Genomic DNA, 27502 nt, shown 5'->3' on the forward strand with positions numbered 1-27502 from the left:
ATTTGTCTCGTGTGATAACATGAGCTTGATATCATTATGTTATATCTGTTATTTAATTAATGCACCTATATGCTTGGTAAATAACAGAAGGCCTAGCCTTTCGCTGGGTGTTTTGTTCCGTTATTGCCGCCATAGTTACCAGCTACCGGTGTTTGATTCCATAATGATCGCTCCTAACACGTTTGGGGTTGTTATGGGGACCCCCTCGATAAATCGCGTAGTGCTAAGACTTGCCCGGCAGGACCCAACATTGGTGTTAATTTGCTAATCACTTAATAATAATCTACACAGGGAATAGCTACCCTGAGGAATTTAATCAACAACCCGGGCCAGTGCTCCTCATGAGTGTTGGTCCAAATTGGGCAGACTATGGGGCCACCACAGGGCAACCTCAAGTTTGGTATACATGTAGTGTGACTCATCCGTCGTGTCCTCAGACTGAGATACACGACTCTTATCGGGGTCGTCGACACAACGGGAGGTCCCGCTAGTCTTGTCTTACCTTAGCGATATATCTTGCGTATAGGAATCCCGGTGAAGCTTTGGTTCTCCCCAGAGTTCAGCTTTTCCTCTAAGGAATCCGACGAGATCACGAGATTCGTGATAGAGGATTACTTTGCGGCCCGTGTACATTTTTGATGGACTAGTTGGAGCACCCCTGCAGGGTTTAATATTTCAAAAAGTCGTGCCCGCGGTTATATGGCAGCTTGGAATATTTTTTAACATCCGGTTATAGACAACTTAACATAACTCTAATAAAATTGCCAACTGTGTGCGTAACCGTGACTGTCCCCTTCGAAGACCTCTCTTTGATCGGGCACACGGTGGGGTTATGATTGACGTAAGTAGGTGTTCAGGATCACTTAGTGATCAGTTAAACTTCGACCGCTAGTATAGACCACCTCAATTCATGTTCTACGTAAGTTAGCCACCATATGATGCTTAGGATGCTGCAACCTAAATACTCCACCTTTCCAACCTAATAACTTGACTAGTTCTGGCACCGAGGTCATAGATTGTTGAGTCACTGTGGCTCACAGATTCCTTCACAACACCAACAGGTTCAGGTACCCCCGAGACAGGTGAACCCGACAGCACGCAGCTGGTGTGGTAGTACGATGAGGAGAACGACCGCCTGTACGTGAACTATCCAGAATACTGAGGCGTGGTCGTGATCGTGGGCAAGCATGCATGGTAGCATAGCCATTTCTCATGTTTTGTAGTCCGTAGCGGAACTACCTTGTGTGGATGCGTGATGTAACTCTGATATATTTAGGAAATGGCAGTTGAAACCCTTATTGTCATTCTTCTATTATTATGAATGTGATATGTTATCGTGCTTGCGAAACGCTTAGATGCGCTTCTTTCCAATTCGGGGCCTCGTTCCCCAAATCGGAAAGGACCGCATCTTAGTCGTTACATTCTCCTACTGGATTGATACCTTGGTTCTCAAAACTGAGGGAAATACTTACTTCTACTGTGCTGCATCACCCTTTCCTCTTCAAGGGAAAAACCAACGCAAGCTCAAGAGGTAGCAAGAAGGATTTCTGGCGCCGTTGTCGGGGAGGATCAAGTCAAGAATAGTCTCCCGTCAACGTTTCAATTTCTCGCACCGGGGATTATTCTAGGTGAAGCTCATCCAAGTAAGTGTCGCAAACTCATCTCTTGCATTTACTATTTTTCCTCTCGTTTTCCTCTCGCCCACTTCTTAAAAACAAAAATTTATAAAAATATTTGCCTTTTTCGTTCGCCCTTTTCTTTCGCTTGCTTTCTGCCTACTTGAGTGGGATAGTCTACCTGCCCTCATGGCAGACCCACCGCTTCGAACGATACTCCCGAGAGTGAAGTGCTCAATTTTAAGCAAATTGAGGATGAAAATTTAAAGGATGCTTGGTATAGGATTTGCAATGCTTAGAATAGATCTACTCGTAAGTAATCCACTACCGTCCTGCTTCGTAGCTTTTATGTGGGTATTTCCCCTTGGAATAGGTATGTTCTTGACAGCATTGTAGGTGGAGACTTCTTGGGTAGCCATACCGTTGATTCTTATGATGCTTTGATAAATTTGGTAGGCTCACCCCCACTCATGGTTAATGGAACCACCTTACCTTTGGAACATGTGATGCGTAGGCTGGATATCATTGAAAATAAAGTTGCTACGATTGAACTCATTGAGAATTTGGATAAAAGATCCACAATCAAATCACTCAGTACGGATCCAAGGTGGGAATGACTTTGAAAAATCTAAAGGAGAGGGAACCCACAGTTAACGAAAAACTAGGTCATGATTCCGCTAGGATAAGCAAACTAGAGGATGTTATAACCAACTTGGGTTCCGCTTTTGCCACTGTGCAGAACACTCCAATTTTTGCCCACAATAAGTCCACCAAGTCTGTTTTTGTTCCTAAAAATAGTGGTGAACCATCTAGTAAGAGAGATGAAGACCTTAAGATGATGAGTGTTCACCATACTTATGGTTTGAGTACCAAAGACGACGATACGTGATTCCATCACCTTATGCCTAGCTAAGGGCGTTAAACAATAGTGCTTGTTGGGAGGCAACCCAATGAATTTATAATTTTATTTCTGTTTTGTTGTGTCCATGCCATCATAATTCTGTTATTATTGTGTCTTTTGTGTTTCTTTATGTGTTTGAGCCAAGTAAAACCTTTATGACTAGTTTGGTGATGGTTGTTTGATCCTGCTGGAAAAAGACAGAAACTTTTCGCTCACGAAATTATTTTTAATTTTTATCCAGAAAGAGCTTTTGAGTTGATTTTTTTGCTGCTGGTTGATATGCCTTTTTCCCAGGCTGTCGTAATTGTTCAGAATGTTTGAGGTACCAGAAGTATACGAAGTATACATATTGCTACAGACTGGTCTGTTTTTGACAGATTCTGTTTTTGTTGTGTTGGTTGCTTGTTTTGATGAAACTATGGATAGTATCGGGGGGTACTAGCCATGGAAAACTGAGAATACAGTAATATAACACAAATATAAATAGAAATCAAGTTTTCTACAGTACCTCAAGAGGTGGTAGTTTGTTTTCTTGTGCTAACGATATCACGAGTTTCTGTTTAAGTTTTGTGTTGTGAAGTTTTCAAGTTTTGGGTGATGCTCTCATGGACAAAGGGATAAAGAGTGGAAATAGCTCAAGCTTGGGGATGCCCAAGGCATCCCAAGACAAATTCAAGGACACCAAAAAGCCTAAGCTTGGGGATGCCCCGGGAAGGCATCCCCTCTTTCGTCTTCAATCCATCGGTAACATTACTTGGAGCTATATTTTTATTCACCACATGATATGTGTTTTGCTTGGAGCGTCTTCTATCGTAGGAGTCTTTTCTTTTTGTTGTGTCACAATCATACTTTCTGCACACCTTTTGAGAGAGACATGCACTCATCGTGAATTTGCTAGAATACTCGTTGAGCTTCGCTTATATCTTTTGAGTTAGGCAATTTAGCTCACATGTGCTTCACTTATATCTTTTGAGCTAGACAATTTTGCTCTACGTGCTTCACTTAGATCTTTTAGAGCACGGCGGTGCATAACTTGGTAGTTGGCTTGTGCTATGAAAGTAGTCCCAAAGGTGATAGGTACCCAAAGAGGATACAATAAAACTTCCATCTTCATGTGGATTGATTAGAAAGAGAAGTTTGATTCCTTTCAATTAGTTTTGAGACGTGGATTTGGTAATATTAAGAGTTATGTTAGTAGGGTATTGTGAATCTAGTAATACTTGTGTTGAAGTTAGTGATTCCCGTAACATGCACGTATGGTGAGCCGCTACGTTAGGAAGTCCGAGCATAATTGATCTATCGATTGTCATCCTTTGTGTTGTGGTCGGGATCGCGCGATGGTTAACACCTACCAACCCTTCGCCTAGGAGTATGCGTTTAGCACTTTGTTTCGATTACTAATAAAAACTTTCGCAATAAGTATGTGAGTTCTTCATGACTAATGTGAGTCCATGGTATAGATGCACTTTCACCTTCCACCATTGCTAGCCTCTCTAGTGCCACGCAATTTTCGCCGGTGCACAAACCCACCATATGCCTTCCTCAAAACAGCCACCATACCTACCTACTATGGCATTTTCATAGCCATTCCGAGATATATTGCCATGCAACTCCCACCGTTCCATCTCATGACTTGTGCCGTCACTCTCATATTGCCATTGCATGATCGTAAGATAGCTAGCGAGATGTTTTAACGTCATACGCCGAGCTAGATCGTTACACATCCCGGTACACTGCCGGAGGCATTTCCTATAGAGTCATCATCGTTCTAAGCTTTGAGCTGTGAGTAAATAAAAGTGTGATGATCATCATTATTAGAGCATTGTCCCATGTGAGGAAATAAAAAAAGGGGAAGAGGCCAAAGTTGCCCACAAAAAAAGGAGAGATACGGAAAGAGGCCAAAGAGCCCAAACAAAAGAAAAGAGAGAAAAAGAGAGAAGGGACAATGCTACTATCTCTTTCCACACTAGTTCTTCATAATAGCACCATGTTCTTCATGATTGAGAGCCTCTCATTTTGTCACCACCATATGCTAGTGGGAATCTTCATTATATAACTTGGCTTGTATATTCCAATGATGGTCTTCCTCAAAATCGCCCTAGGTCTTCGTGAGCAAGCAAGTTGGATGCACACCCACTAGTTCTCCTTTTGAGATTTCACATACTTATAGCTCTAGTGCATTCATTGTATGGCAATCCCTACTCATTCACATTGATATCTATTAATGGGCATCTCCATAGCCCTTTGATATGCCGAGTCGATGTGACCATCTCCTCCTTTTTGCCTCACAACCTCCACCACACTCTATTCCATCTATAGTGCTATATCCATGGCTCACGCTCATGTATTGCGTGAAAGTTGAAAAAGGTTTGAGAAAGTAAGAGTGCGAAAACAATTAACTTGGCCAATACCGGGGTTGTGCATGATTTAAATTAGTTGTGTGGGGATGATGGAGCATAGCCAGACTATATGATTTTGTAGGGATAACTTTCTTTGGTCGTGTTATTTGGAAAGTTCATGATTACCTTGCTAGTTTGAATGAAGTATTATTGTTTTCATGTAAATAGCAAACTATTGTTTTGAATCTTACGGATGTGAACATTCATGTCACATAAAAGAAGTTACAAAGGACAACTATGCTAGGTAGCATTCTACATCAAAAATTCAGTCTTTATCACTTCCCTACTCGAGGACAAGCAGGATTTAAGCTTGGGGATGCTTTATACGTCTCCAACGTATCTATAATATTTGATGGTTCCATGCTATTATCTTGTCAAACTTTGGATGTTTTGTATACCTTTTATATCTTTTTTGGGACTAACTTATTAACTCAATGCCAAGTGCTAGTTCCTGTTTTTCCGTGTTTTTGACCCTTTTCAGAGGAGAATATTAAACGAGTCCAAACGGAATAAAAACTTCCGAAAAGATTTTTTCCGGAATAGAAGATACGCAGGGGACGTGAGAACCAAGGCATAGGCCACCAGGGGAGGCCACAAGCCCCCTAGGCGCGGCCAGGGGGGCGCACCTAGCAGGCTTGTGGCCCCCCTATGTCTCGTCTATCCTACCTCTTCTGCCTACAAATTCCCGAAAAATCCAAAACTATGCGAGAGATCCACGAAAATACTTTTTCGCCGCCGCAAGCTTCTGTCTCCGCAAGATCCCATCTGGGGCACGTTCCCGTGCCCTGCCGGAGGGGGGATTTGGATACGGAGGGCTTCTTCATCAACACCATGGCCTCTCCGATGATGCGTGAGTAGTTCACCATAGACCTTTAGGTCCATAGCTAGTAGCTAGATGGATTCTTCTCTCTCTTGGATATTCAATACAAAGTTCTCCATGATCTTCATGGAGATCTATCCGATGTAATCTTCTTTTGCGGTGTGTTTGTCGAGATCCGATGAATTGTGGATTTATGATCAGATTATCTATGAATCTTATTTGAGTTTCTTCTGATCTCTTATATGCATGATTTCATATCCTTGTAATTCTCTTCGAGTTGTGGTTTTTGTTTGGCCAACTTGATCTATGATTCTTGCAATGGGAGAACTGCTTGGTTTTGGGTTCATACCGTGCGGTGAACTCACCCAGTGACAGAAGGGGTAGCGAGGCATGCATCGTGTTGTTGCCATCAAGGGTAAAAAGATGGGGTTTACATCATTGGTTTGAGTTTATCCCTCTACATCATGTCATCTTGCTTAAGGTGTTACTCTGTTCATCATGAACTCAATACACTAGATGCATGCTGGATAGCGTACGATGTGTGGAGTAATAGTAGTAGATGCAGAAAGTATCGGTCTACTTGTCTCGGACGTGATGCCTATATGTATGATCATTGCCTTAGATATCGTCATGACTTTGCACGGTTCTATCAATTGATCGACAGTAATTTGTTCACCCACCGTAATATTTGCTATTTTGAGAGAAGCCTCTAGTGAACACTATGGCCCCCGGGTCTACTTCACGTCTTAGTTTCAGCCTTACACTTTTACTTCATTGCACTTTCCTCCTTCAGATCTCATTTCGCAATCAATATTGAAGGGATTGACAACCTCTATATAGCGTCGGGTGCAAGCTCGTTTGTGTTTGCGCAGGTACTCTGGACACTTGCCCTGATTCTCCTACTGGATTGATACCTTGGTTCTCAAAACTGAGGGAAATACTTACTGCTACTGTGCTGCATCACCCTTTCCTCTTCAAGGGAAAAACCAACGCAAGCTCAAGAGTTAGCACCATGTACTCCACTTCACATGTAGAATCTGCTACCACGCTCTGCTTGGAACTGCACCAACTTACTGCACCCCCATTAAGAATAAATACGTATCTGGTTTGTGACTTAGAGTCATCCGGATCGGTGTCGAAACTTGGGCCGACGTAACCTTTTACGACGAGCTCTTTGTCACCTCCATAAACGAGAAACATTTCCTTAGTCCTTTTCAGGCACTTCAGAATATTCTTGACCGCTGTCCAGTGATCCACTCGTGGATTACTCTGAAACCTGCCTGCCATACTTATGGCCAAGCTGACGTCTGGTCTAGTGCACAACATTACATACATGATAGAACCTACGGCTGAAGCGTAGGGGACGGAACTCATTTGTTCTCTATCTTCCGCAGTTGCTGGGCACTGAGTCTTACTCAATTTTATACCTTGTAATACTGGCGAGAACCCTTTCTTGGACTGATCCATTTTGAACTTCTTCAAAATGTTATCAAGGTATGTGCTTTGTGAAAGTCCTATCAGGCGTTTCGATCTATCCCTATAGATCTTAATGCCTAGAATGTAAGCAACTTCTCCTAGGTCCTTCATAGAGAAACTTTTATTCAAGTAATCCTTTATGCTCTCCAAAATCTCTACATTGTTTCCAATCAGCAATATGTCATCCACATATAATATTAGAAATGCCACAGAGCTCCCACTCACTTTCTTGTAAATACAAGATTCTCCAACCACTTGTATAAACCCAAATGCTTTGATCACCTCATCAAAGCGCTTATTCCAACTCCGAGATGCTTGCACTAGTCCATAAATGGATCGCTGGAGCTTGCATACTTTGTTAGCATTGTTTGGATCGACAAAACCTTCGGGTTGCATCATATACAACTCTTCCTTAAGAAAACCGTTAAGGAACGCCGTTTTGACATCCATCTGCCAGATTTCATAATCGTAAAAGGCAGCTATTGCTAACATGATTCGGACGGACTTAAGCATCGCTACCGGTGAGAAATTCTCATCGTAGTCAACTCCTTGAACTTGTGAAAAAACCCTTTGCCACAAGTCGAGATTTATAAACGGTCACATTACTGTGTGTGTTCGTCTTCTTCTTATAGATCCATTTGTTCTGAGTAGCCTTGCGGCCTTCAGGTAGTACTTGCAAAGTCCACACTTTGTTTTCGTACATGGATCCTATCTCGAACTTCATTGTCTCCAGCCATTTGTTGGAATCCGGGCCCACCATTGCTTCTTCATAATTCGCAGGTTCATTGTTGTCCAACAACATAATTGTTAAGACATGATTACCGTACCACTCAGGAGCAGTACGTGATCTTTTCGACCTGCGAGGTCCGATAGCAACTTGATCCGAAGTTTCATGATCATCATCATCAACTTTCTCCTCAACCGCCGCAGCAATAGGGGTTTCCCCTTGCCCTGTGCCACCATCTAGAGGAATTAGAGGTTTGACAACCTCATCAAGTTCTATCTTCCTCCCACTCAATTCTTTCGAGAGAAATTCCTTCTCAAGAAAACTCCATTTTTCGCAACAAACACTTTGCCCTCGGATTTGAGATAGAAGGTATACCCAACTGTCTCTTTTGGGTAACCTATGAAGACGGACTTTTCCGCTTTGGGTTTCGGCTTTTCAGGCTGAAGGTTTTTGACATAAGCATCACATCCCCAAACTTTAAGAAACGACAATTTTGGTCTTTTGCCATACCACAGTTCGTATGGTGTCGTCTCAACGGATTTTGATGGTGCCTTATTTAAAGTGAATGCAGCTGTCTCTAATGCATAACCCAAAATGATAATGGCAAATCGGTAAGAGACATCATAGATCGCACCATCTCTAATAAAGTACGATTACGACGTTCGGACACACCATTACGATGTGGTGTTCCAGGCGGTGTCAACTATGAAACAATTCAACATTGTCTTAAGTGAGCACCAAACTCGAAACTCAGATATTCACCCCCACGATCAGACCGTAGGAACTTGATCTTCTTGTTATGATGATTTTCAACTTCACTCTAAAATTGCTTGAACTTCTCAAACGTCTCAGACTTGTGCTTCATCAAGTATACATAACCATATATACTCAAATCGTCAGTGAAGGTGAGAAAATAACGATATCCCCCGTGTGCCTCCACACTCATCGGACCGCATACATCGGTTTGTATGATTTCCAACAAGTCACTTGCACGCTCCATTGCTCCGGAGAACGGAGTCTTAGTCATCTTACCCATGAGGCATGGTTCGCATGTGTCAAGTGAATCAAAGTCAAGTGACTCCAAAAGTCCATTGGAATGGAGTTTCTTCATGCACTTTACACCAATATGACCTAAGCGGCCGTGCCATAAAAACATGGCGCTATCATTGTTAACTCTAACTCTTTTGGTCTCAATGTTATGTATATGTGTATCATCGCCATCAAGATTCAATATGAACAATCCTCTCACATTGGGTGCATGACCATAAAATATATTACTCATAGAAATAGAACAACCATTATTCTCTGACTTAAACGAGTAACCGTCTCGCAATAAACAAGATCCATATATAATGTTCATGCTTAACGCAGGCACTAAATAACAATTATTTAAGTTCATAACTAATCCTGATGGTAACTGAAGTGAAACTGTGCCGACGGCGATTGCATCAACCTTGGAACCATTTCCCACGCGCATCGTCACTTCATCCTTCGCCAGCCTTCGCTTATTCCGCAGTTCCTGTTTCGAGTTGCAAATATGAGTAACAGAACCGGTATCGAATACCCAGGCACTACTACGAGAGCTGGTTAAATACACATCAGTAACATGTATATCGAATATACCAGATTTTTCCTTGGCCGCCTTCTTATCAGCTAGATACTTGGGGCAGTTGCGCTTCGAGTGACCCAGACCCTTGCAATAATAACACTCTGTTTCAGGCTTAGGTCCAGCCTTGGGTTTCTTCGTCGGATTGGCAACAGGCTTGCCGCTCTTCTTTGAATTATCCTTCTTTCGTTTGCCGTTTCTCTTGAAACTAGTGGTCTTATTCACCAACAACACTTGATGTTCTTTACGGAGTTCTGACTCTGCGACTTTCACCATCGCGAATAACTTGCTGGGTGACTTGTTCATCCCTTGCATGTTAGAGTTCAACACAAAGCACTTGTAGCTTGGTGGCAGTGATTGAAGAATTCTGTCAGTGATAGCCTCTTGCAGGAGTTCAATCCCCAGCTCAGCTAGGCGGTTTGAGTACCCAGACATTTTCAGCACATGTTCACTGACAGACGAATTCTCCTCCATCTTGCAAGCATAGAATTTATCGGAGGTCTCATACCTCTCGATCCGGGCGTTCTTCTGAAAGATAAACTTCAACTCCTGGAACATCTCAAATGCTCCGTGACGCTCAAAGCAACGTTGAAGTCCCGGCTCTCAGCCATACAAGACTGCACATTGAACTACTGAGTAGTCCTCCTTGCGTGCTAACCAGGCTTTCTTAACATCTTGGTCAGCCGCGGCGGGTGGTTCATCTCCTAGCGCAGCACTAAGGACATAATACTTCTTCCCAGCTTGCAGGAGCAACTTAAGATTACGAGCCCAGTCTACAAAGTTGCTTCCATCATCTTTCAACTTAGCTTTCTCTAGGAACGTATTAAAATTCAGGGTGACTGTCGCGTGAGCCATTGATCTACAACACAAATATTTTCAAAGTGGACTTAGACTATGTTCAAGATAATTAGAGTTTAACTAATCAAATTAGTTGCTAAACTCCCACTCAAAAAGTACATCTCTCTAGTCATTTGAGTGGTACATGATCCAAAGTCACTAACTCAAGTCCGATCATCACGTGAGTTGAGAATAGTTTCAGTGGTAAGAATCTCTATGCTAATCATATCAACTATACAATTCATGCTCGACCTTTCGGTCTCATGTGTTCCTAGGCCATGTCTGCACATGCTAGGCTCATCAAGCTTAACCCGAGTGTTCCGCGTGTGCAACTGTTTTGCACCCGTTGTATGTGAACGTTGAGTCTATCACACCCGATCATCACGTGGTGTCTCGAAACAACGAACTACAGCAATAGTGCACAGTCGGGGAGAGCACAATTTTGTCTTGAAATTTTAGTGAGAGATCACCTCATAATGCTACCTTCGTTCTAAGCAAAATAAGGTGCATAAAAGGATTAACATCAGATGCAAGTCATAAGTGACATGATATGGCCATCATCTTGTGCTTCTTGATCTCCATCACCAAAGCACCAGCACGATCTCTTTGTCACCGGCACCACACCATGATCTCCATCATCATGATCTCCATCAACATGTCGCCATCGGGGTTGTCGTGCTACTTATGCTATTACTACTAAAGCTACGTCCTAGCAATATAGTAAACGCATATGCGAACACAAACGTTAGCTTAAAGACAACCCTATGGCTCCTGCCGGTTGCCGTACCATCGACGTGCAAGTCGATATTAACTATTACAACATGATCATCTCATACATCTAATATATCACATCACGTCATTGGCCATATCACATCACAAGCATACCCTGCAAAAACAAGTTAGACGTCCTCTAATTTGTTGTTGCATGTTTTACGTGGCTTCTATGGGTATCTAGTATGATCGCATCTTACTTACGCAAAAACCACAACGGAGATGTGCAAATTGCTATTTAACCTCTCCAAGGACCGCCTCGGTCAAAACCAATTCAACTAAATTTGAAGAAACCGACACCCTCCAGTCATCTTTATGCAACGAGGTTGCATGTCAAGCGAAGAAACCAATCTTTCGTAAGCATACGAATAATGTCGGTCCGGGCCGCTTCAATCCAACAATACCGCCGAATCGAGAAAAGACTAAGGAGGACAACAAATCGAACATCATCGTCCACAAAACCCTTTGTGTTCTACTCGAGATAACATCTACGCATGAACCTAGCTCATGATGCCACTGTTGTGGAATATTGCATGGGAAACAAAAAATTTCCTACGCATACGAAGACCTATCATGGTGATGTCCATCTATGAGAGGAGATTTGGATCGACGTACCCTTGTAGATCACATAGCAGGAAGAGTTAAGAAACGCGGTTGATGTAGTGGAACGTCTTCACGTCCTTCGATCAGCCCCACGAACCGTCCCACGATCCGTTCCGATCTAGTGCCGAACGGACGGCACCTCCGCGTTCAGCACGCGTACAGCTCGACGATGATCTCGGCCTTCTTGATCCAGCAATAAATACGGATAAGTAGATGAGTTCTCCGGCAGCGTGACGGGGCTTCGGTGGTGGTGAGGGTCTACTACTGCAGGGCTCCGCCCGAGCTCCACAGAAATACGATCTAGAGGTAAAACTATGTTGTCTAGATCTGAGTTGCACGTGGCAAAAGTTGTCTCAAATCAGCCCTAGACCACCACTATATATAGGATGGAGGGGGAGGAGGCTTGCCTTGAGGGCCAAGCCCTCAAGGGTGCGCCGGCTAGGGAGAAGGAGGAGTCCTACTCCAATTAGAATTGGAAAGTGGAGTCCTTCTCTTCCTTCCCACCACCCCTTTTTTTCTTTCTTTCTTTGGTTTTCTTCACTCGGCGCATAGGCCCTCTAGGGTTGTCCAACCAGCCCACTAGAGGCTGGTGCGCCACCCCTAGGGCCATTGGGCTTCCCCCGGGTGGGTTGCCCCCTCCCGGTGAACTTTCGGAACCCATTCGTCACTCCCGGTACAATCCCGGTAATGCCCAAAAACCTTCCGGTAACCAAATGAAGCCATCCTATATATCAATCTTCGTTTCCCGACCATTCCGAAAACCCTCGTGACATCCGTGATCTCATTCGAGACTCCGAACAACATTTGGTAACCACACATATAACTCAACTATACTAAAACATCGCTGAACCTTAAGTGTGCAGACCCTGCGGGTTCGAGAACTATGTAGACATGCCTCGAGGTACTCCTCGGTCAATATCCAATAGCGGGACCTGGATGCCCATATTATATCCTACATATTCTTTGAAGATCTTATCGGTTGACCCTTAGTGTCAAGGATTCATATAATCCCGTATGTCATTTCCTTTGTCCTTCGATATGTTACTTGCCTGAGATTTGATCGTCGGTATCCGCATACCTATTTCAATCTCGTTACCGGCAAGTCTCTTTACTCGTTTCGTAATACAAGATCACGTGACTTACACTTAGTCACATTTCTTGCAAGGCTTGTGTGTGATGTTGTATTACCGAGTGGGCCCCGAGATACCTCTCCGTCATACGGAGTGACAAATCCCAGTCTTGATCCATACTAACTCAACGGACACCTTCGGAGATACCTGTAGAGCACCTTTATAGTCACCCAATTACGTTGTGACGTTTGATGCACACAAGGTATTCCTACGGTGCCAATGAGTTATATGATCTCATGGTCATAGGAACAAATACTTGACACGCAGAAAACAATAGCAATAAAACAACACGATCAATATGCTAAGTTCATAGTTTGGGTCTAGTCCATCACATGAATCTCCTAATGATGTGATTCAGTTATCAAGTGACAACACTTGCACATAGTGAGAAAACCTTGACTATCATTGATCAACTGGCTAGCCAACTAGAGGCTTGCTAGGGACATTGTTTTGTCTATGTATCCACACATGTATCTATGTTTTCATTCAATACAATTATAGCATGGATAATAAACGATTATCTTTAAACAAGAAATATAATAATAACTATTTATCATTGCCTCTAGGGCATATTTCCAACAGTTGAATCATATAACAATCCTCAATGTGCGACAAAGAATTGCTCCAAAGTTCTTATCAACAATAGAGAACATAAGATGAAATTATTGTAGGTAGAAAGCCACCTCAAAGTTATGTTTCTGATCAATCTATTGAGCCGCCCCTATAATTTTCACAAACATCCCTAGGGATCGTACTACATAATACCATATTATATACGTCAATCAACTCTGCTTTCACCTAGCTCCAATGTCACCACAAGTATCATGAGTTAACCATTCTATATGCATCAATCAATTTCAGATTCATAACATTCAAGCCAATAAAAGAACTTCAAATATTACCCCAAAGATTATATTGGAGAAAACGGGATGAAAACATGTATCCACCTATGTGCCTACATTACCCCAATGTCACCTCGGGAATATGCAAGTTGATTACGAGAATATACATCAAGTGACTCAATAGAATACCCCATTATGACCATGGGTATCCACATGCAAGACATACATCAAGTGATCTCAAGTCCAAAATATTTAATCCGATAATAGTGAAACCTCAAAGGGAAAGACTTAGTTCATCACAACAAACATAGAGAGGGGAGAACACCATATGATCCAATTGTATTAACAAAGCTCATGGTACATCAAGATCGTGCCCTATCAAGATGAAGAGAGAGAGGGGGAGAGCGAGAGCGACAACGAGAGAGGGAGAGGGAGAGGGAGAGGGAAAGGGAAAGGGAGAGGGAGAGGGAGAGAGAGGGAGAGAGGGAGAGAGGGAGAGAGAGAGCACATAGCTAGTGGTACATACACTCAACCCCGAGGGTGATGTAGACAATGGGGATGATGAAGATGGCCTCCAGTGATGATTTCCCCCTCTGACAGGACATCAGAACAAGGCTCTGATTGAGATCCCTTCGGGACACAGGCTTGAGGTGGCGTAAAATCTCACCTAGGTTCCTTTCTCGAGGTTTATCAATTTATAGGACATGCCAAGGGGAGTCCCGAGGGGTCCACAAGCTTGCACGGCACTCCCTAGGGGGGAGGACGTGCCGAGTGAGCTTGTGCCCTCCTCGTGGGTCTTCTGGTCCTTCCTTGAAGCTTTGGGAGTATCTTATGTTCCAAAAACAATCACCATATTTTTATCACGTTTGGATTTCATTTGGTATGGTTTTTCTCTAAAACATAGAAATAGGCAAAAAAATAGAAAATAGCATTGGACACTAAGTTAACAAGTTAGTCCATAAAAATCATGTCAAAGTGCACCAAAATCATATAAAATTGTTGTAAACATGGCATGAACACTTCATAAATTATAGATACGTTGGAGTCGTATCAACCCCCCTCTTCTCAATTTTTAACTACAGTTTTTGTAAATTTTTGCTAAGTCTGAATCTGAATCTGTTTAGCCCTTTTGTGGTGGAAATTGTGTTTGATTTGTGGCTCTTTTGGTTACATGTCCTAAAGATGTTTTTAGCTCTATATATATTGCATCTACATTTCCTACGGATGATTTGATTTACCATTGACAAATGTCTTGTGCACGTGGATTCCAACGATACTTTGGGTTATCCCGATGTTGAGGTCTTCCAAAGCAGCTTGTAGTTAATTTTGTAATTGGACAAGTTGGAGCACCCTTGTAGGTCTAAATCTTACACAAAGCCATACCCACGGTCATGTGGTGACTTGGAAAATATAATATACGGTTGTAGAGAATTCTAACTTGACTTAACTAAAACTTGCCAACTTCGTGTGTAACTGTAGCCGTCTTTTCTTGTGAGGTTTGAATCAAGAGGAGAACACGATGAGGTTATGATTGACTCGTAAGGTAGATATTCACGATCACTTCTTGATCATTAGTTGTTCATGTTTGTTTATGTGTAGTTTACTCTTTATACTCTTGTACTCGTACGTAGCCAAATATAAATGCTTACTACTTGCTGCAACCTCATCACTTAACCATTATATACCCATTAGCTTTGTTAGTTTTGGTACCTATGGTAATGAAATTGTTGAGTTCCCAAGACTCACATATTAGTACAAAATAGATGCAGGTACAACTAAGTATAACGTAGATGAGACTGCATGACTCAAGTGAGATTATGGTGAGACGCATGCAAGGATGTACCTTAATTTGTGAGATGATCCTTAGAGGGTAGCCTGAGACAGGCATGGTGGATGTCTTGTATGTTTTAGTTGTAGCTGTTGAAAGGGAATAGAAGAGAGATGAGGGATTGGTGAAATAGTTGTTGTATTGCTTGAGCCTCATGGGCATATATATGGGAGTACAATGATCAGCTTGGAGTACAAGGCAAGGTAGGACATATCCTAGTCTATCGCCTATTTCCTAACAATCAATATACTCAACATCCAACTCCAGTCACAACGGTAGCGACACAGACGGTGAGACTGGAGAAGAATATGAAGGTAAGCCGACGGTCATCCCCCCACAGTGGTAACGGTCGATGCATTGTGGAAGTTGTGGCTGGAGTGGAAACCGACGAGGTTGCTCAAGCAAGGCGGTAACCCTTTCTGCGAATGTCGAGGTAGTCGAGAGCATAGGGTGGTGTATCCCGTGGTTGAGGTAGTCGTGCAAAGAACGCCGTGGTCGATGTCGAGTCGGGGTAGCCGGTGTCGAGGAAGTCACCGTGGAGCCACGAGCGCAAGGAGGCGCCGAGTTAGGCATCGACGCAGTGGTGTTGAAGAAGTGGTGCACCGGGAAGAGCACGTAGTTAATGACGCGTCGCACCGGGTTTTCCATGCCCATGGACACTTCATGGACGAAGCCACGCATTGCTGTTGCCAGCACCGGGCATGCGGAGATGGATGAAGACGATGTTGACGATTCGTCACTCCAGGCTTGCCAGGCCTGGGAACACACCGGGGATGAAGGCATTCTTCGGTGTTGTCAGCACTGGGCATGTGTAGATGAGGGACCTGCAGAAGCTATACATCATGTCGAAGACTCGGGGTACAGAACATCGATGCTGGCGAGGAGCTGTTGCTGGAGGAGGATGAAGGAGGTGGACGGGCGGCGCGGCTCGGTTGAGCGAGCTACAACGCCAAAGAAGAGCGACGGCGGCTCGGTAGGTACGTGGCGGCGATGCTCGGAGTAGGCAAGGAAGAACCCGACAACGTGATGAAGACCGGCATGGACGAAGGCGTTCCCGCGCCAAAGTAGACGGTCCGGCGCATACCACATGAGGTCGACGTTCGGGGACAACGGAGTGGACCGCGCGCCGCATGGCTACAACCCAAAGTGGGGACGAAGCGGCAACGCACGGGTCGGGGCGACGGTGGGAAGACCTCGGGGCGGCGGCGTAGACAACATACCGGAACGCGTTGACCCGATGGGGCAGCGTAGCGGCAGTGTGCGGCGATGCAGCCGAGGGGTGAACCACAGCGCGGTGGCACTGCGGCCCGATGGTGCGACGCAACGGCAACACGATGCTCGATCGATGGAGGGGCGCACTTTACTCGGGACAGTCTTCACGGGACCTCGGGTGGGGGGGGGGGAACCGACGGGCTAGATCGGTCGCCCGGCTTAGATGACGAAGATCGCGCGCGAGATCGGGGACGTCGCTCGGTGGAAGCAGGGTGGCGGCGGCCGACTAGCCGGCAGGCGGAGAGGCCGATGCGGCGGGAGCCAGGATCCGGCCCAACGCAGGTGGCGAGGACGATGCGGCCCAACGCAGGCGGCGAGGCCGATGCGGCGGGAGCCGGGATCCGGCCCAACGCAAGCGGCGAGGACGATGCGGTCCGAGCCGGTAGCCGGCTCGACGCACGCGACACGACGGGAGGTGGAAGATGGCCTAAGGCAGGCGGCGAGGCCGATGCGGCCGGAGCCGGGAGCCGGCCCGACGCAACTGACCCAAGGCAGGCCGCATGATAGGAGGCGGCAGACGGCCCGACGCAGCCGACCCGAGGCAGGAGGCGAGGCTGATGCGGCCGAAACTGGGAGCCGGCCTGACGCAGCCAACCCAAGGCAGGTGGTGCGGCCGGCGGCGGCAGCCGGCCCGATGGGCCAGATCGGTAGCACGGGCGAGATCGGTAGCACGACGTACACGCCTCAGATCACACGCGAAATCGGGGACGTCGCTCGGTGGAAGCGGGGTGGCGAGGCCGATGTGGCCGGAGCCGGGATCCGGCCCGTTGCACGCGGCGAGGAAGATGCGGCCGGAGCCGGGATCCGGCCCGACGCACGCGGCGAGGACAATATGGCCGGAGCCGGTAGCTGGCCCAACGCAGCCGGCCCGACGCAGGCGACGCGGCCAGTAGGAAGAGCCACCCTGAGGCATGCGGCAAGGCCGATGCGGCCGGAGACGTGAGCCGGTCCGACGCAGCCGGCGCGAGGCAGGTGGCGAGGCTGATGCGGTCGGAACCGGGAGCCAGCCCGAGGCAGGCGGTGTGGCCGGAGGCTTCAGCCGGCCCGACGCAGCCGACCCGAAGCAGGCGGTGTCACGACCGTGCGAGGCGACGGTGGAGGCGGGTGAGGATGAAGCAGTCCCGGTCAAAAAAGGGCATCGACAGCCGATGCAGGACGATGACGGGAAGACATGCAGTCCACGGACAGAAGGATCCGCCGCGTCGCGTGAGGCCGTCGGTTCAGTGTAGAGACCGGATCGCATCGATGTCGAAGTAGAGGCACGGTGGACGACGGCGGCGGCAGGCGACGCAAACCGATCATAGATCAGAAAACCAAAAATAAAGAGCGTCGATCAAGAGACCGACATGAGAGAGAAAATCGGGATCAAGAGATCGGAAAAATACTCTCTAGGACAGCCGGTCAACATGACCGGTGGACGAACCCTAGGTACAGGCGGCGTGGCCCCCGGCGGCGGTCATGGAGACCGACCGCCCCGAGGGTGGCGCCCGGGCAGAAGCGACGAGCGGCGGCTAGGTCTAGGAACTTGCGGTAGATACCATGTTAAAGGGGAATAGAAGGGAGATGAGGGATTGGTGAAATAGTTGTTGTACTGGTTGAGCCTCATGGGCATATATATGAGAGTACAATGATCAACTTGAAGTACAAGGCAAGGTAGGACAAATCCTAGTCTATCTCATATTTCCTAATAATCAATATACTCAACAGCAACCTCTTGGGCAAATTTGTTTTTCGTTCATAGTTGGATCCTACTTGTATGAATGACACTTGTATGAACTATATTTTAAGATATTCATTATGTAGCTTGTGCCAAGTGTAAGCCTTTATATCTTGTATACTCTCCCATTCAATTGATGGTGTTGTATTGATATTCACCTTACTAAGCGTTTCGATACGCGTTTCTATGCCTATAAAGAATTCATCACTTGATCGAGCTAGAGCTGCATGTTGGGTGTTACACAAAAGCTCAAACTAACATGTCTTAGAGCATCTTCAACAGTCTTGCTATAATCCCCCGACTTGCTAAAAACTGCTTTTTACAAACTGTGACAAAAAAGCCAGCAGCATTTGTATAACTGGTCCCCACACCAAAAAATTTAGTGGGCTTGGTAAAACTGCACCATCGCTTTGCATATTTGCAAAGTCGAGAGCCAGCTTGCAAAACGCCCACGCGTCACGCGGGAGAGCCAACCGCCCCGCGCAAAGCTTTCCGACCCTCCTGCTCACCCCTTGAGACGCCGGCGCCGGTTGCTGCCGCAGCCATGGTGGCCACGGGCGACCTCCCACCCGCACCTGATGCCGGCGTCGACCCTCCTAGTCCACCTCCCGGCGCTGTGGCGGCCAAGCCCAAGGCCCAACGGTGCCTAGGGTTGGCGCCGTCGCCGAGGCCCGCGGCCGCTCCCACAGTCGTCGTCCCCGGCGAATCCAACGGGCCTGCCGCTGTCACGTCCATCTCCCCCGCGCCGCTGCCGCCTCCATTCGGAAGCAGAGGAGGCCACCGCGGGACACCTCCGCACGGAGGACGAAGAGGACGGCTCCTCCGAACTGCGTGGAGCCTTCCCCGGCACCGGCAGTCTCCATGGAGCCCGAGGCGAGCTCGCCTGCCCCCATGGCCAATGGCGCACAAGAGGTGCTCGACAAAATGCTAGAAGGTAATTCGGTTTTTGTTCTTCTCTATTGATTGTAAATGCATGTATAAGACAATTATATGTAACTGTATGATTGCAACTTGTTGGAGTAGAAATATGTCACTTTTGGTTTATGGTGTTGCTCATGCACCGATGATGAGATTTTATGTTATTCTTGCACAATTCCCTCGGTTCTATGCTTGAAGTTTGACTTTATATTCACAATATTTTGGATTGGTGTTCCTATGATGTTAATTCCGGGGATGGATGAAATGCTCTAATTATTATGCGTATAAATTGGAAGTTCATTTCATTCATATATGCAATTGTCTATTATAGAAAGAATAGACAAGAAACTTGCAACTCTGGTTTTGGATTGCTATTACAGAAATGCTAGCAAAGTAAAAAAAATGTTGGTTTTGTAAACCTTATTTCTCCTCTTGTTATATCCAGTTTTTAGCAATTCATTATAGAGAAACTGTTGAAGATGCTCAGGTTCTTTAGCAGTTTCCCAGTTCACGAGACCCGCTCGAGCAGGAACCAATGGAGCTTCTTGTTTTTTCGCTGCAGCGAGATGGCACTGTCAGGCCGGAACCCACAAACAGAGGTAGCGAGGGCAGGGATCCTTTTCGACGCGGGAACTATATCTTGCTTATAGCGAGATGGTAGTTTCCCTCGCCCGAAGCGTGTGCAGCGTGAATGCGTACCAAGTAGCATGTTTTCTTGCTCGATTGTTCGTTCAGTATGATTAGTGATGCGTTTGTGAATTTTTTTTCCGCTTCCGTTTGTTTTCTCTTTGGTTTTCGTACTTCTTCATCTGTTTTCTTCGTTATACTTTGCCTTTTTGTTTTCTTGATTTTTCTTTGATTTCTCTCTTGATTTTCTTAGGGTATTTTTAATAAAAATAATAATTTATTTGTTTATTTCATGTTTTTCATTGCTTTCTTTATTTTTCTTTGTTTCTTTCTCGGTTTTAATTTTTTTATTTTTTCGTTGATTTTCTTTGTTTTATTTCTATTTTTATGGTTTTTAGTTTTTTTTCCTTTTTGGTTAAATTCTACATGTTTTTATACATCATGAATATTTTTATACACACATTTTCTTGAAACATGATTAAAAATTTTGCAAATATTTTTTTATGTCTACTTTTTTGTGTACACAGTGTACAATTTTTAGTATACACCCGAAATATTTTATATATACATGTTTAACATTTTTTAAATATATGATTAACATTTTTTAAACACATATTTTTTTAAAGATGGTCCCTTAAGGTCTGATTCATTAATTAAGATATAAGAGAATTGTCTGGTTAATTAATGGAAACCCGGGAAAAAACCGTTATAACACGTCCCTAACAGGGCACCACGCGGCCTCGGCTCCGTCACCCCAGCAATCCACAGCCGAAACCCTACAACCAAACCTGAAGCCGCCACTCCGGCATCCTCGCCGACCAGGAGGCCGAGCACCAGGCGAGCCGCCTCCCCCACCGCCCAAGCAACCGGAGGTGACACCCTACAACTATCTCCGGAGCCGCCGCTCCGACGTACAGACGGTGACCAAACACGCCGACCCCATGGTCGCGCACCAGGTGAGGCGCCAACTTCATCACCCGAGCAATCGAAGCCGACACCCAACAACCATGTCTGAAGCCACCGCTCTGGCATCCACGTCGACCCCGTGGCCGCGCACCCGTCTGGCCAACGATACCGTCACCCATGTGACCAAAGCCGAGACCTCTTCATGACGATGATATTCGAAGCAGCCGCTCCGACTTCCATGCGGGCCCCGAGGCCGCACACCACCCGAGCCGATGGTTCACCACTGCAAGACAATGCCTTCAAGAAGGACCGCGATACCGAAACTCCACCATGATCGTAGGCCCTGAGACGATGACGCCTTCAAGAAGGTATGTGGCGCCCACAAGAGTCGCCGTCGTCGGCTCCGCCCAAGGCCAGAGCAAGGCTTCCGCCTCAAGCAGCCAAGAAGCCCTCCCCTCGAACCGGTGCACTAGAACCAACCACCACCTACCACCAGAGCTAGGAGCCACCATCCAGAATTCTCATGCCGACGCCACCTGCACCGCGCAGAGCCACCAACATGACCATCCCATCACCACTTCAGGGTCCAGATCTGGGCACGTCTCGCCAGATTCGTCACCCACGCATGAGTTGCAGCAAACCCACCGGTGCCAAGCGTCCCTGGTGTGGCCGAGGGCCGATGCACCGCCGATGAGGACCGACGCCTCCGAGTTCCAGCCATGGCACTGCCCACACAGCCATCACGGCGTCGTCCTGAAAAAGAGGCCCGGGGCCGCTGCCCCGGCGTCCGAACACCACGCGCAACCAGCGAGAATGCCCCTGCTGCAAAGCCACCGCCGCTCCTCAATTCTGCGATACATCACCTCGGATCCATGACACGCCGCATCACCCCATCTTGTGCATGCCCGCCGCGCCTCACAGCACGCCCACGCAGCACCACTGCCTCGTCCGTGCTATAGGAGTCCGCCGCGAGCCCGCCATCGCCTTGTCCCCCTCGTGGGCCAGCGGATCCGCGCCGGAGCCGCGCCCGCTCGCTGCTGCGCGCCAGATCTGTGCCAAGGCCACCTCCGCCCACGCCCTCCGCGCACAAGCCACCTCCACGCGCGCCCGCCACGCCTAGTCGACGCGAACCCGCCTTGGCTCGCCGTCAGCTCCTACCAGGACCCGACACATCGCCGTGGCAGATCTGCCCGCGCACCTCCAAGATGGACGCCCCGCCGCCACCCTCCCTGGAGGCCGACCGGGCTTTGCCGGCGGGCTCCTCAGGCGGCGGCAAGGTGAGGGGGACGGTGGGGTGGGGGCGGTGGCGGCGCCGGAGTGGCTCCCCCGTGTCGCCAGGAAAGACACATTTTTATGTCTACATGTTTCCTACATATTTTGTATACATCCGCAACATTTCTTATAGTATGTATGTTTCCATCAGCACACATGAGTGGACGTTCGAATTTGAAAAAATCCCATGTGCAAAACACGCATGGGCCGGGCGTGCCAACTAGACCATTATAAGCCTAGAGCGGTCCAGCCCACTTAAGAACGTGCCCTCTTCTTCTGCGGCTTCGCCTCTGTCCCCGAGCGACGGCGTAGGCACACCGGCACCTCGGACGCCAACTCATTGGCACCTCGGCGCCGAACACGCCCCTCAGCTTTCCAAAGGTACTACTTTTCTCTCACACTCCTCCTCTGCTCTACTGGATTACCGTGAAAATGAAATAGAGATCTGTTATGACTTATGAGTTCGATTGATTTCCATTTTTCTGATGCTGGTGGCGAACCCTACCGTGCTTGGATTTCGTTGCCCAACTTAGGCCTGCCCTGATCATTCTCCGATGTCTGCTTCTTGATTGGAGTTTTGGGTTTATCCAGAGTTAAACTTGGTTTAGTGTGACCACGTCCACAGAAGAATGTATTACAATTTCGAACACCAAATTAGTCTCATATAAGATTCTTTACGAAATATATTTTCATACTGTGTGTATTTGGTATTATAAATCTAGGTTCATTTTTAAGAAAGTTGGTCAAACTTTAACAAGTTGGACTTAGGAAAAATCTAGAACTTTAATTATTTTGGAACTGAGAGAGTGGTACTTAAGAAACTTGTCTTGTTCGAGAGTATGGGATGGTTTTATTGATTTGCTTTTCTCATTTTGTTGTTTGCTAGAAAATAATTGATCAAGTGTGATCTTGTCTTGTATACTTATTGTTATAAATTAATAAAAAAAATAACACGCTACAGGAAATAACGTCGTTCCTGGAAATATGCTATTAACGTGTTATAGCGTGCTATTAACGAGACATTATACGCTGATCAATTTTGCGAGACAATTCTCTACACGATATAGCGTGCTATTAGCTGTGCTATATTGCGCTAATTATTTCAGGGAATACAATATTCATCTTGTGTTTCCACCTTGATAATGGCAGTGTTTGTGTATTGTCCAGTTGAATGTCCACCGTTCTGATGAAAAAACCCTACTCCCATTTTCCTTCTGAAGGTAACTAAGCACCAAGTACTTTACCGCAGGGCGAACCATTTCCTCCAGCCTGCAAATGGAATCAAAGTTTTTCCGATTTCTAAAGCTCGTTGGAGTTGGCTTCAAAGCAAGGACAGAGTGTGAAGGCCGGGAGCTGTTCCTGAAGCTGGGCTACAGCCATGAGGTGCAGTTCACCGCTCCACCCGCTGTCCGCGTCTTCTGCTTCAAGCCCAACATTGTGTGCTGCACCGGCTTGGACAAGGACAGAGTGCACCACTTCGCCGGCGCCGGCCGAAACTGCAAACCGCCGGAGGTGTACAAGGGTAAGGGTATATTGTACATCAATGAAGTGATGAAGCGCAAGTGATGAATGGAACACAATAATCCCCTTTTCCGTTTCTCTGGAGTTCTGATTTTGCTGTGTTGAAATTCCTATCATGTTGCTTCAGTAGCGGCGCAGAACTGCTGATGTTGATGGGGTTTGCTTGTGCTAAGGCAATTCATATATAATTTGTCCGCTGTTACCACACTGGAGGCTTTACATTTCCATCCACATAATGAAAGCGCCGGATTCAGCTTTTTCAACTTTTACTATGCTACCTTCTAACTTCTGGGTTAATATCAATAAAAAGTTGACGTGTTATACAAAATAACGTCATTTATGAGAATATGCTATAGCAGACTATTAGCGTACGATAGCATGCTATGATGTGCTATTAACGAGACGTTGTATCTTGATTAATTTAACAAGACAATTCTCTACAAGCTGTTACGTGTTATTTTTTTTCAATGCTTAATATCAGTTCAGATTTCAGTAACTTGAAACATGAGTTTTTTGCGGAAATTTATCATTCTGCATGTTGCCATTATCTGTTGGGTTTTGGATTATCATGTTTACCAATCATGACCAGTTTAATAACCTATCTTAATATAGGCTACATTTCCATAACTTCTTGTTTTTACCGCGCCACTTGTTACCGCAGCACGGGCGTTCGGCTGCCGCGAGCTGCGCTGTACCAAATTGTGAACCCACCGCCGGTTCAAATTTTCAATTTACAACAATAGTCTCCGGTTTCTAACTGCGGTACTACTGTCACAAATCATATTACAATCTAACTAAGTTTGGAATAAATCAAAACTAAAACAGGGCAGCCACATACATTCACCATATTCCTGGAAATCTCTGCTCGCCGGGAAATTCCGTCCTTGCTTTACATAGTTTTAGTATATTTGTTGGGGCGGCGAGGTGGTGGCGGAGGCTGAAAGTTAGAATAATGTCTTCCTCGTTGTATCTCTGTCCTGAATGTGTGGCTAGCGCTGATAAAAAGGTGCATGAAGATATGTCTCTCATGAATGTTCATCAATCCGATCGACGTTGGTCTTCAGGTGGATCTACTTGGATCCGATCGGCACTCGCTCCGACAATCAATGAGGATTCAACCAACCCTCGTTTCATTGACGTGTTTACATATATAGACTTTCTGATCTACGTCTCTCATCATCGATGTTGGTTCTTTTTTCAGGTGCGCTCGTCCTTAGGGGGCTTAGCACAACAACTTCTTGTTTTTCTACCGCAAAACGTTTTTTCTGGCCCTCATGAGAAGAAGCAATGACAAGTTGTGTCTCCGGCTAGCTCAAATGCTTGTAGTTATTGCTAGGTGGTACATGTACCTATTTATAATTTGTGCTAACTCTGGACATCTTTGTATCTCTGTAGCATTCATGGATGCATACAACATTTTCTATGCAATCATCTTATGGTGAATGTATGCTTTTTCTAAAGTCTTTCAATCTTTTGTGAAAAGAGAAACCTTCACTAACGTGCTGCTGCCCCATGCGACACCGGGAGCCCCGAAACCGTAGCCACCAAGACCAATCCCAGAAGACTCACTGCTACGGCCGACGATGGCCGCGAAGGCCTATGTCTTTCACCTAGTTTCGCAACTGTCCCTCAATCCAAGATCCCCAACCCTGTTCAACACCCCATTCTCCCCCACTCTGCTTCACCTCCAAGGATCAATCATGGGTAGCATCACTTAACCCCCGGCCACACCGCATCGCCGAGCCGCAGGGGATGTCTGCTTTCAACGGAGCTCGTGCGTTGCGGGATATATATGGAGCGCGAGTTCACTTTCTCCTGGTCCAGAGTCGAAGCTGCCCGGTCTACTCCCCGTTGCGGCGCCGTGGTGCATGCTCCACGCCTGCGCTCATCGTGGATAATGTGCATGTGGTTCACGCTGGTACCCGGGCTCATGGCCTCCCCAACATCCCTTCCATCAACACCCGACCACAGCATCCCACCTCGAACCTCCCCGCATGGTCCCATTGTTGGGTCCCAACATTGTCTTGCATCCGCCCATCCCTTTCGCCCCTTTTTTCACACAGTACACACGTAAGCGCTCATATACACGCGCATACATTCACCCTATGAACGCACACACGCACATCCTATGCATATGAGCACCTTGGAAATACTGAGCCGGTGTATCATCTTGAAATTTACGAAGTCATTGTAGGCACCCCGTCATCGACGGGAACGTCTCCTCCTACTGAATGTGCATCGCCGAAAATCCTGAAATAAATACAGGAATAAATGCGAGCACCAGGATTTAAACCCTAATGGGCCGGGGATCCCACAATCCCTCTAACCATCCAACCACAGGTTGGTTCGCCCCATCTTGGCCTGTTAACTTAAGAGCATCTCTAGCAGACCCGTACAATCGCCGAAACTTTAAAATTCCAGCGATTATATGGATTTGGGCCATTTTAACTGTCAGAATAGACACCGTAAACGAGGCCCGGCCCGTAAATATTTTGCGGTGGTGTAACGCCCAAGATGCGACCCTATCCTTAATTTGGCATGAGGGCCTCGTCACGGATAGAAGCGCATCTCGTCGTTTCACAAGAATGGATATCGTTACAAGTACATGTACTGAAAAGAAGAGATATATGGAATTGGCTTACACTCGCCAAAAGCTTCATCAGAGGCACATCAGTACAACATATAAACATCATGAAGAAGAGCAGGGTCCGACTACGGATGAAAACAAACGAGAAAAGAAAAGACGTCCATCCTTGCTATCCCAGGCTGCCAGCCTGGAAGCCATCCTGGATCGATGAAGAAGAAGAAGAAGAAGCAACTCCACATGAACAATCAACACGCTCGCGTCAAGTAACCTTTACCTGAACCTGCAACTGGTGTTGTAGTAATCTGTGAGCCAGAGGGGACTCAGCAATCTCATTTCCAAAGGTATCAAGACTAACAAAGCTTGATAGGTGAGATATGGTTAAGTAGTGAGGTTGCAGCAGCGGCTAAGCATTTATTTGGTGGCTAACTTACGAGTACAAGAATAAGAGAGGGATGATCTACGCATAACGGACGTGAATTACTGATGATCAAATGAATGATCTTGAACACCTACTTACGTCAAACATAACCCCACCGTGTCCTCGATCGGAGAAGGAACTCGCGAAATAGACACTCACGGTTACGCACTCAGTTGGCATATTTTAATTAAGTTAACTTTAAGTTATCTAGAATCAGTGTTAAACAAAGTTTCCACGTTGCCACATAACCGCAGGCACGGCTTTCCGAAAAGATTTAACCTTGCAAGGGTGCTCCAACTAATCCATGATAAATTACCACAAGCCGCATAAAAATCCTCGATCACGAAACTCACGATCTCGTCGGACTCCTTAGTGGAAAACCTCAACTCTGAGATTACCTAAAGCATCACCGGAATCCCGATGTACAAGATATCTCGTCAAAGGTAAAACTAATCCAGCTAGGCCACCCGATGTGTCGACGATCCCGATAGGAGTCGCGTATCTCGTTCTCAGGACATGACGGATAAGCGAAGCGTACGACGGCCTGATAGACATCTCCCGAGTTGCCCCGGGTTGGCCCCGCACGGTGCTCTGTTTTGGACCAGCACCATCCGCACTAGCCCTCCCTGTATTATGTAGAATTACTCCTCGGGTTCATGACGCCCTATGCTTTCAGTATTAACAAAATTATTATGTTGGGAAAATGTA

The 27502-nt window shown here is 46.3% G+C and overlaps 1 long non-coding RNA gene across 1 annotated transcript; it reads left to right on the forward strand.

Moving 5' to 3' along the window:
* The first annotated feature begins 20427 nt into the window (after window positions 1-20427).
* Window positions 20428-24052, forward strand: LOC123395385. Its single transcript, XR_006609717.1, has 2 exons — window positions 20428-22649; window positions 23518-24052. It is a non-coding gene; the product is annotated as an uncharacterized LOC123395385 (long non-coding RNA).
* The last annotated feature ends 3450 nt before the right edge of the window (window positions 24053-27502 follow it).

Source organism: Hordeum vulgare, chromosome 5H, assembly GCF_904849725.1.
Source record: "Hordeum vulgare subsp. vulgare chromosome 5H, MorexV3_pseudomolecules_assembly, whole genome shotgun sequence".
NCBI lineage: Eukaryota > Viridiplantae > Streptophyta > Magnoliopsida > Poales > Poaceae > Hordeum > Hordeum vulgare.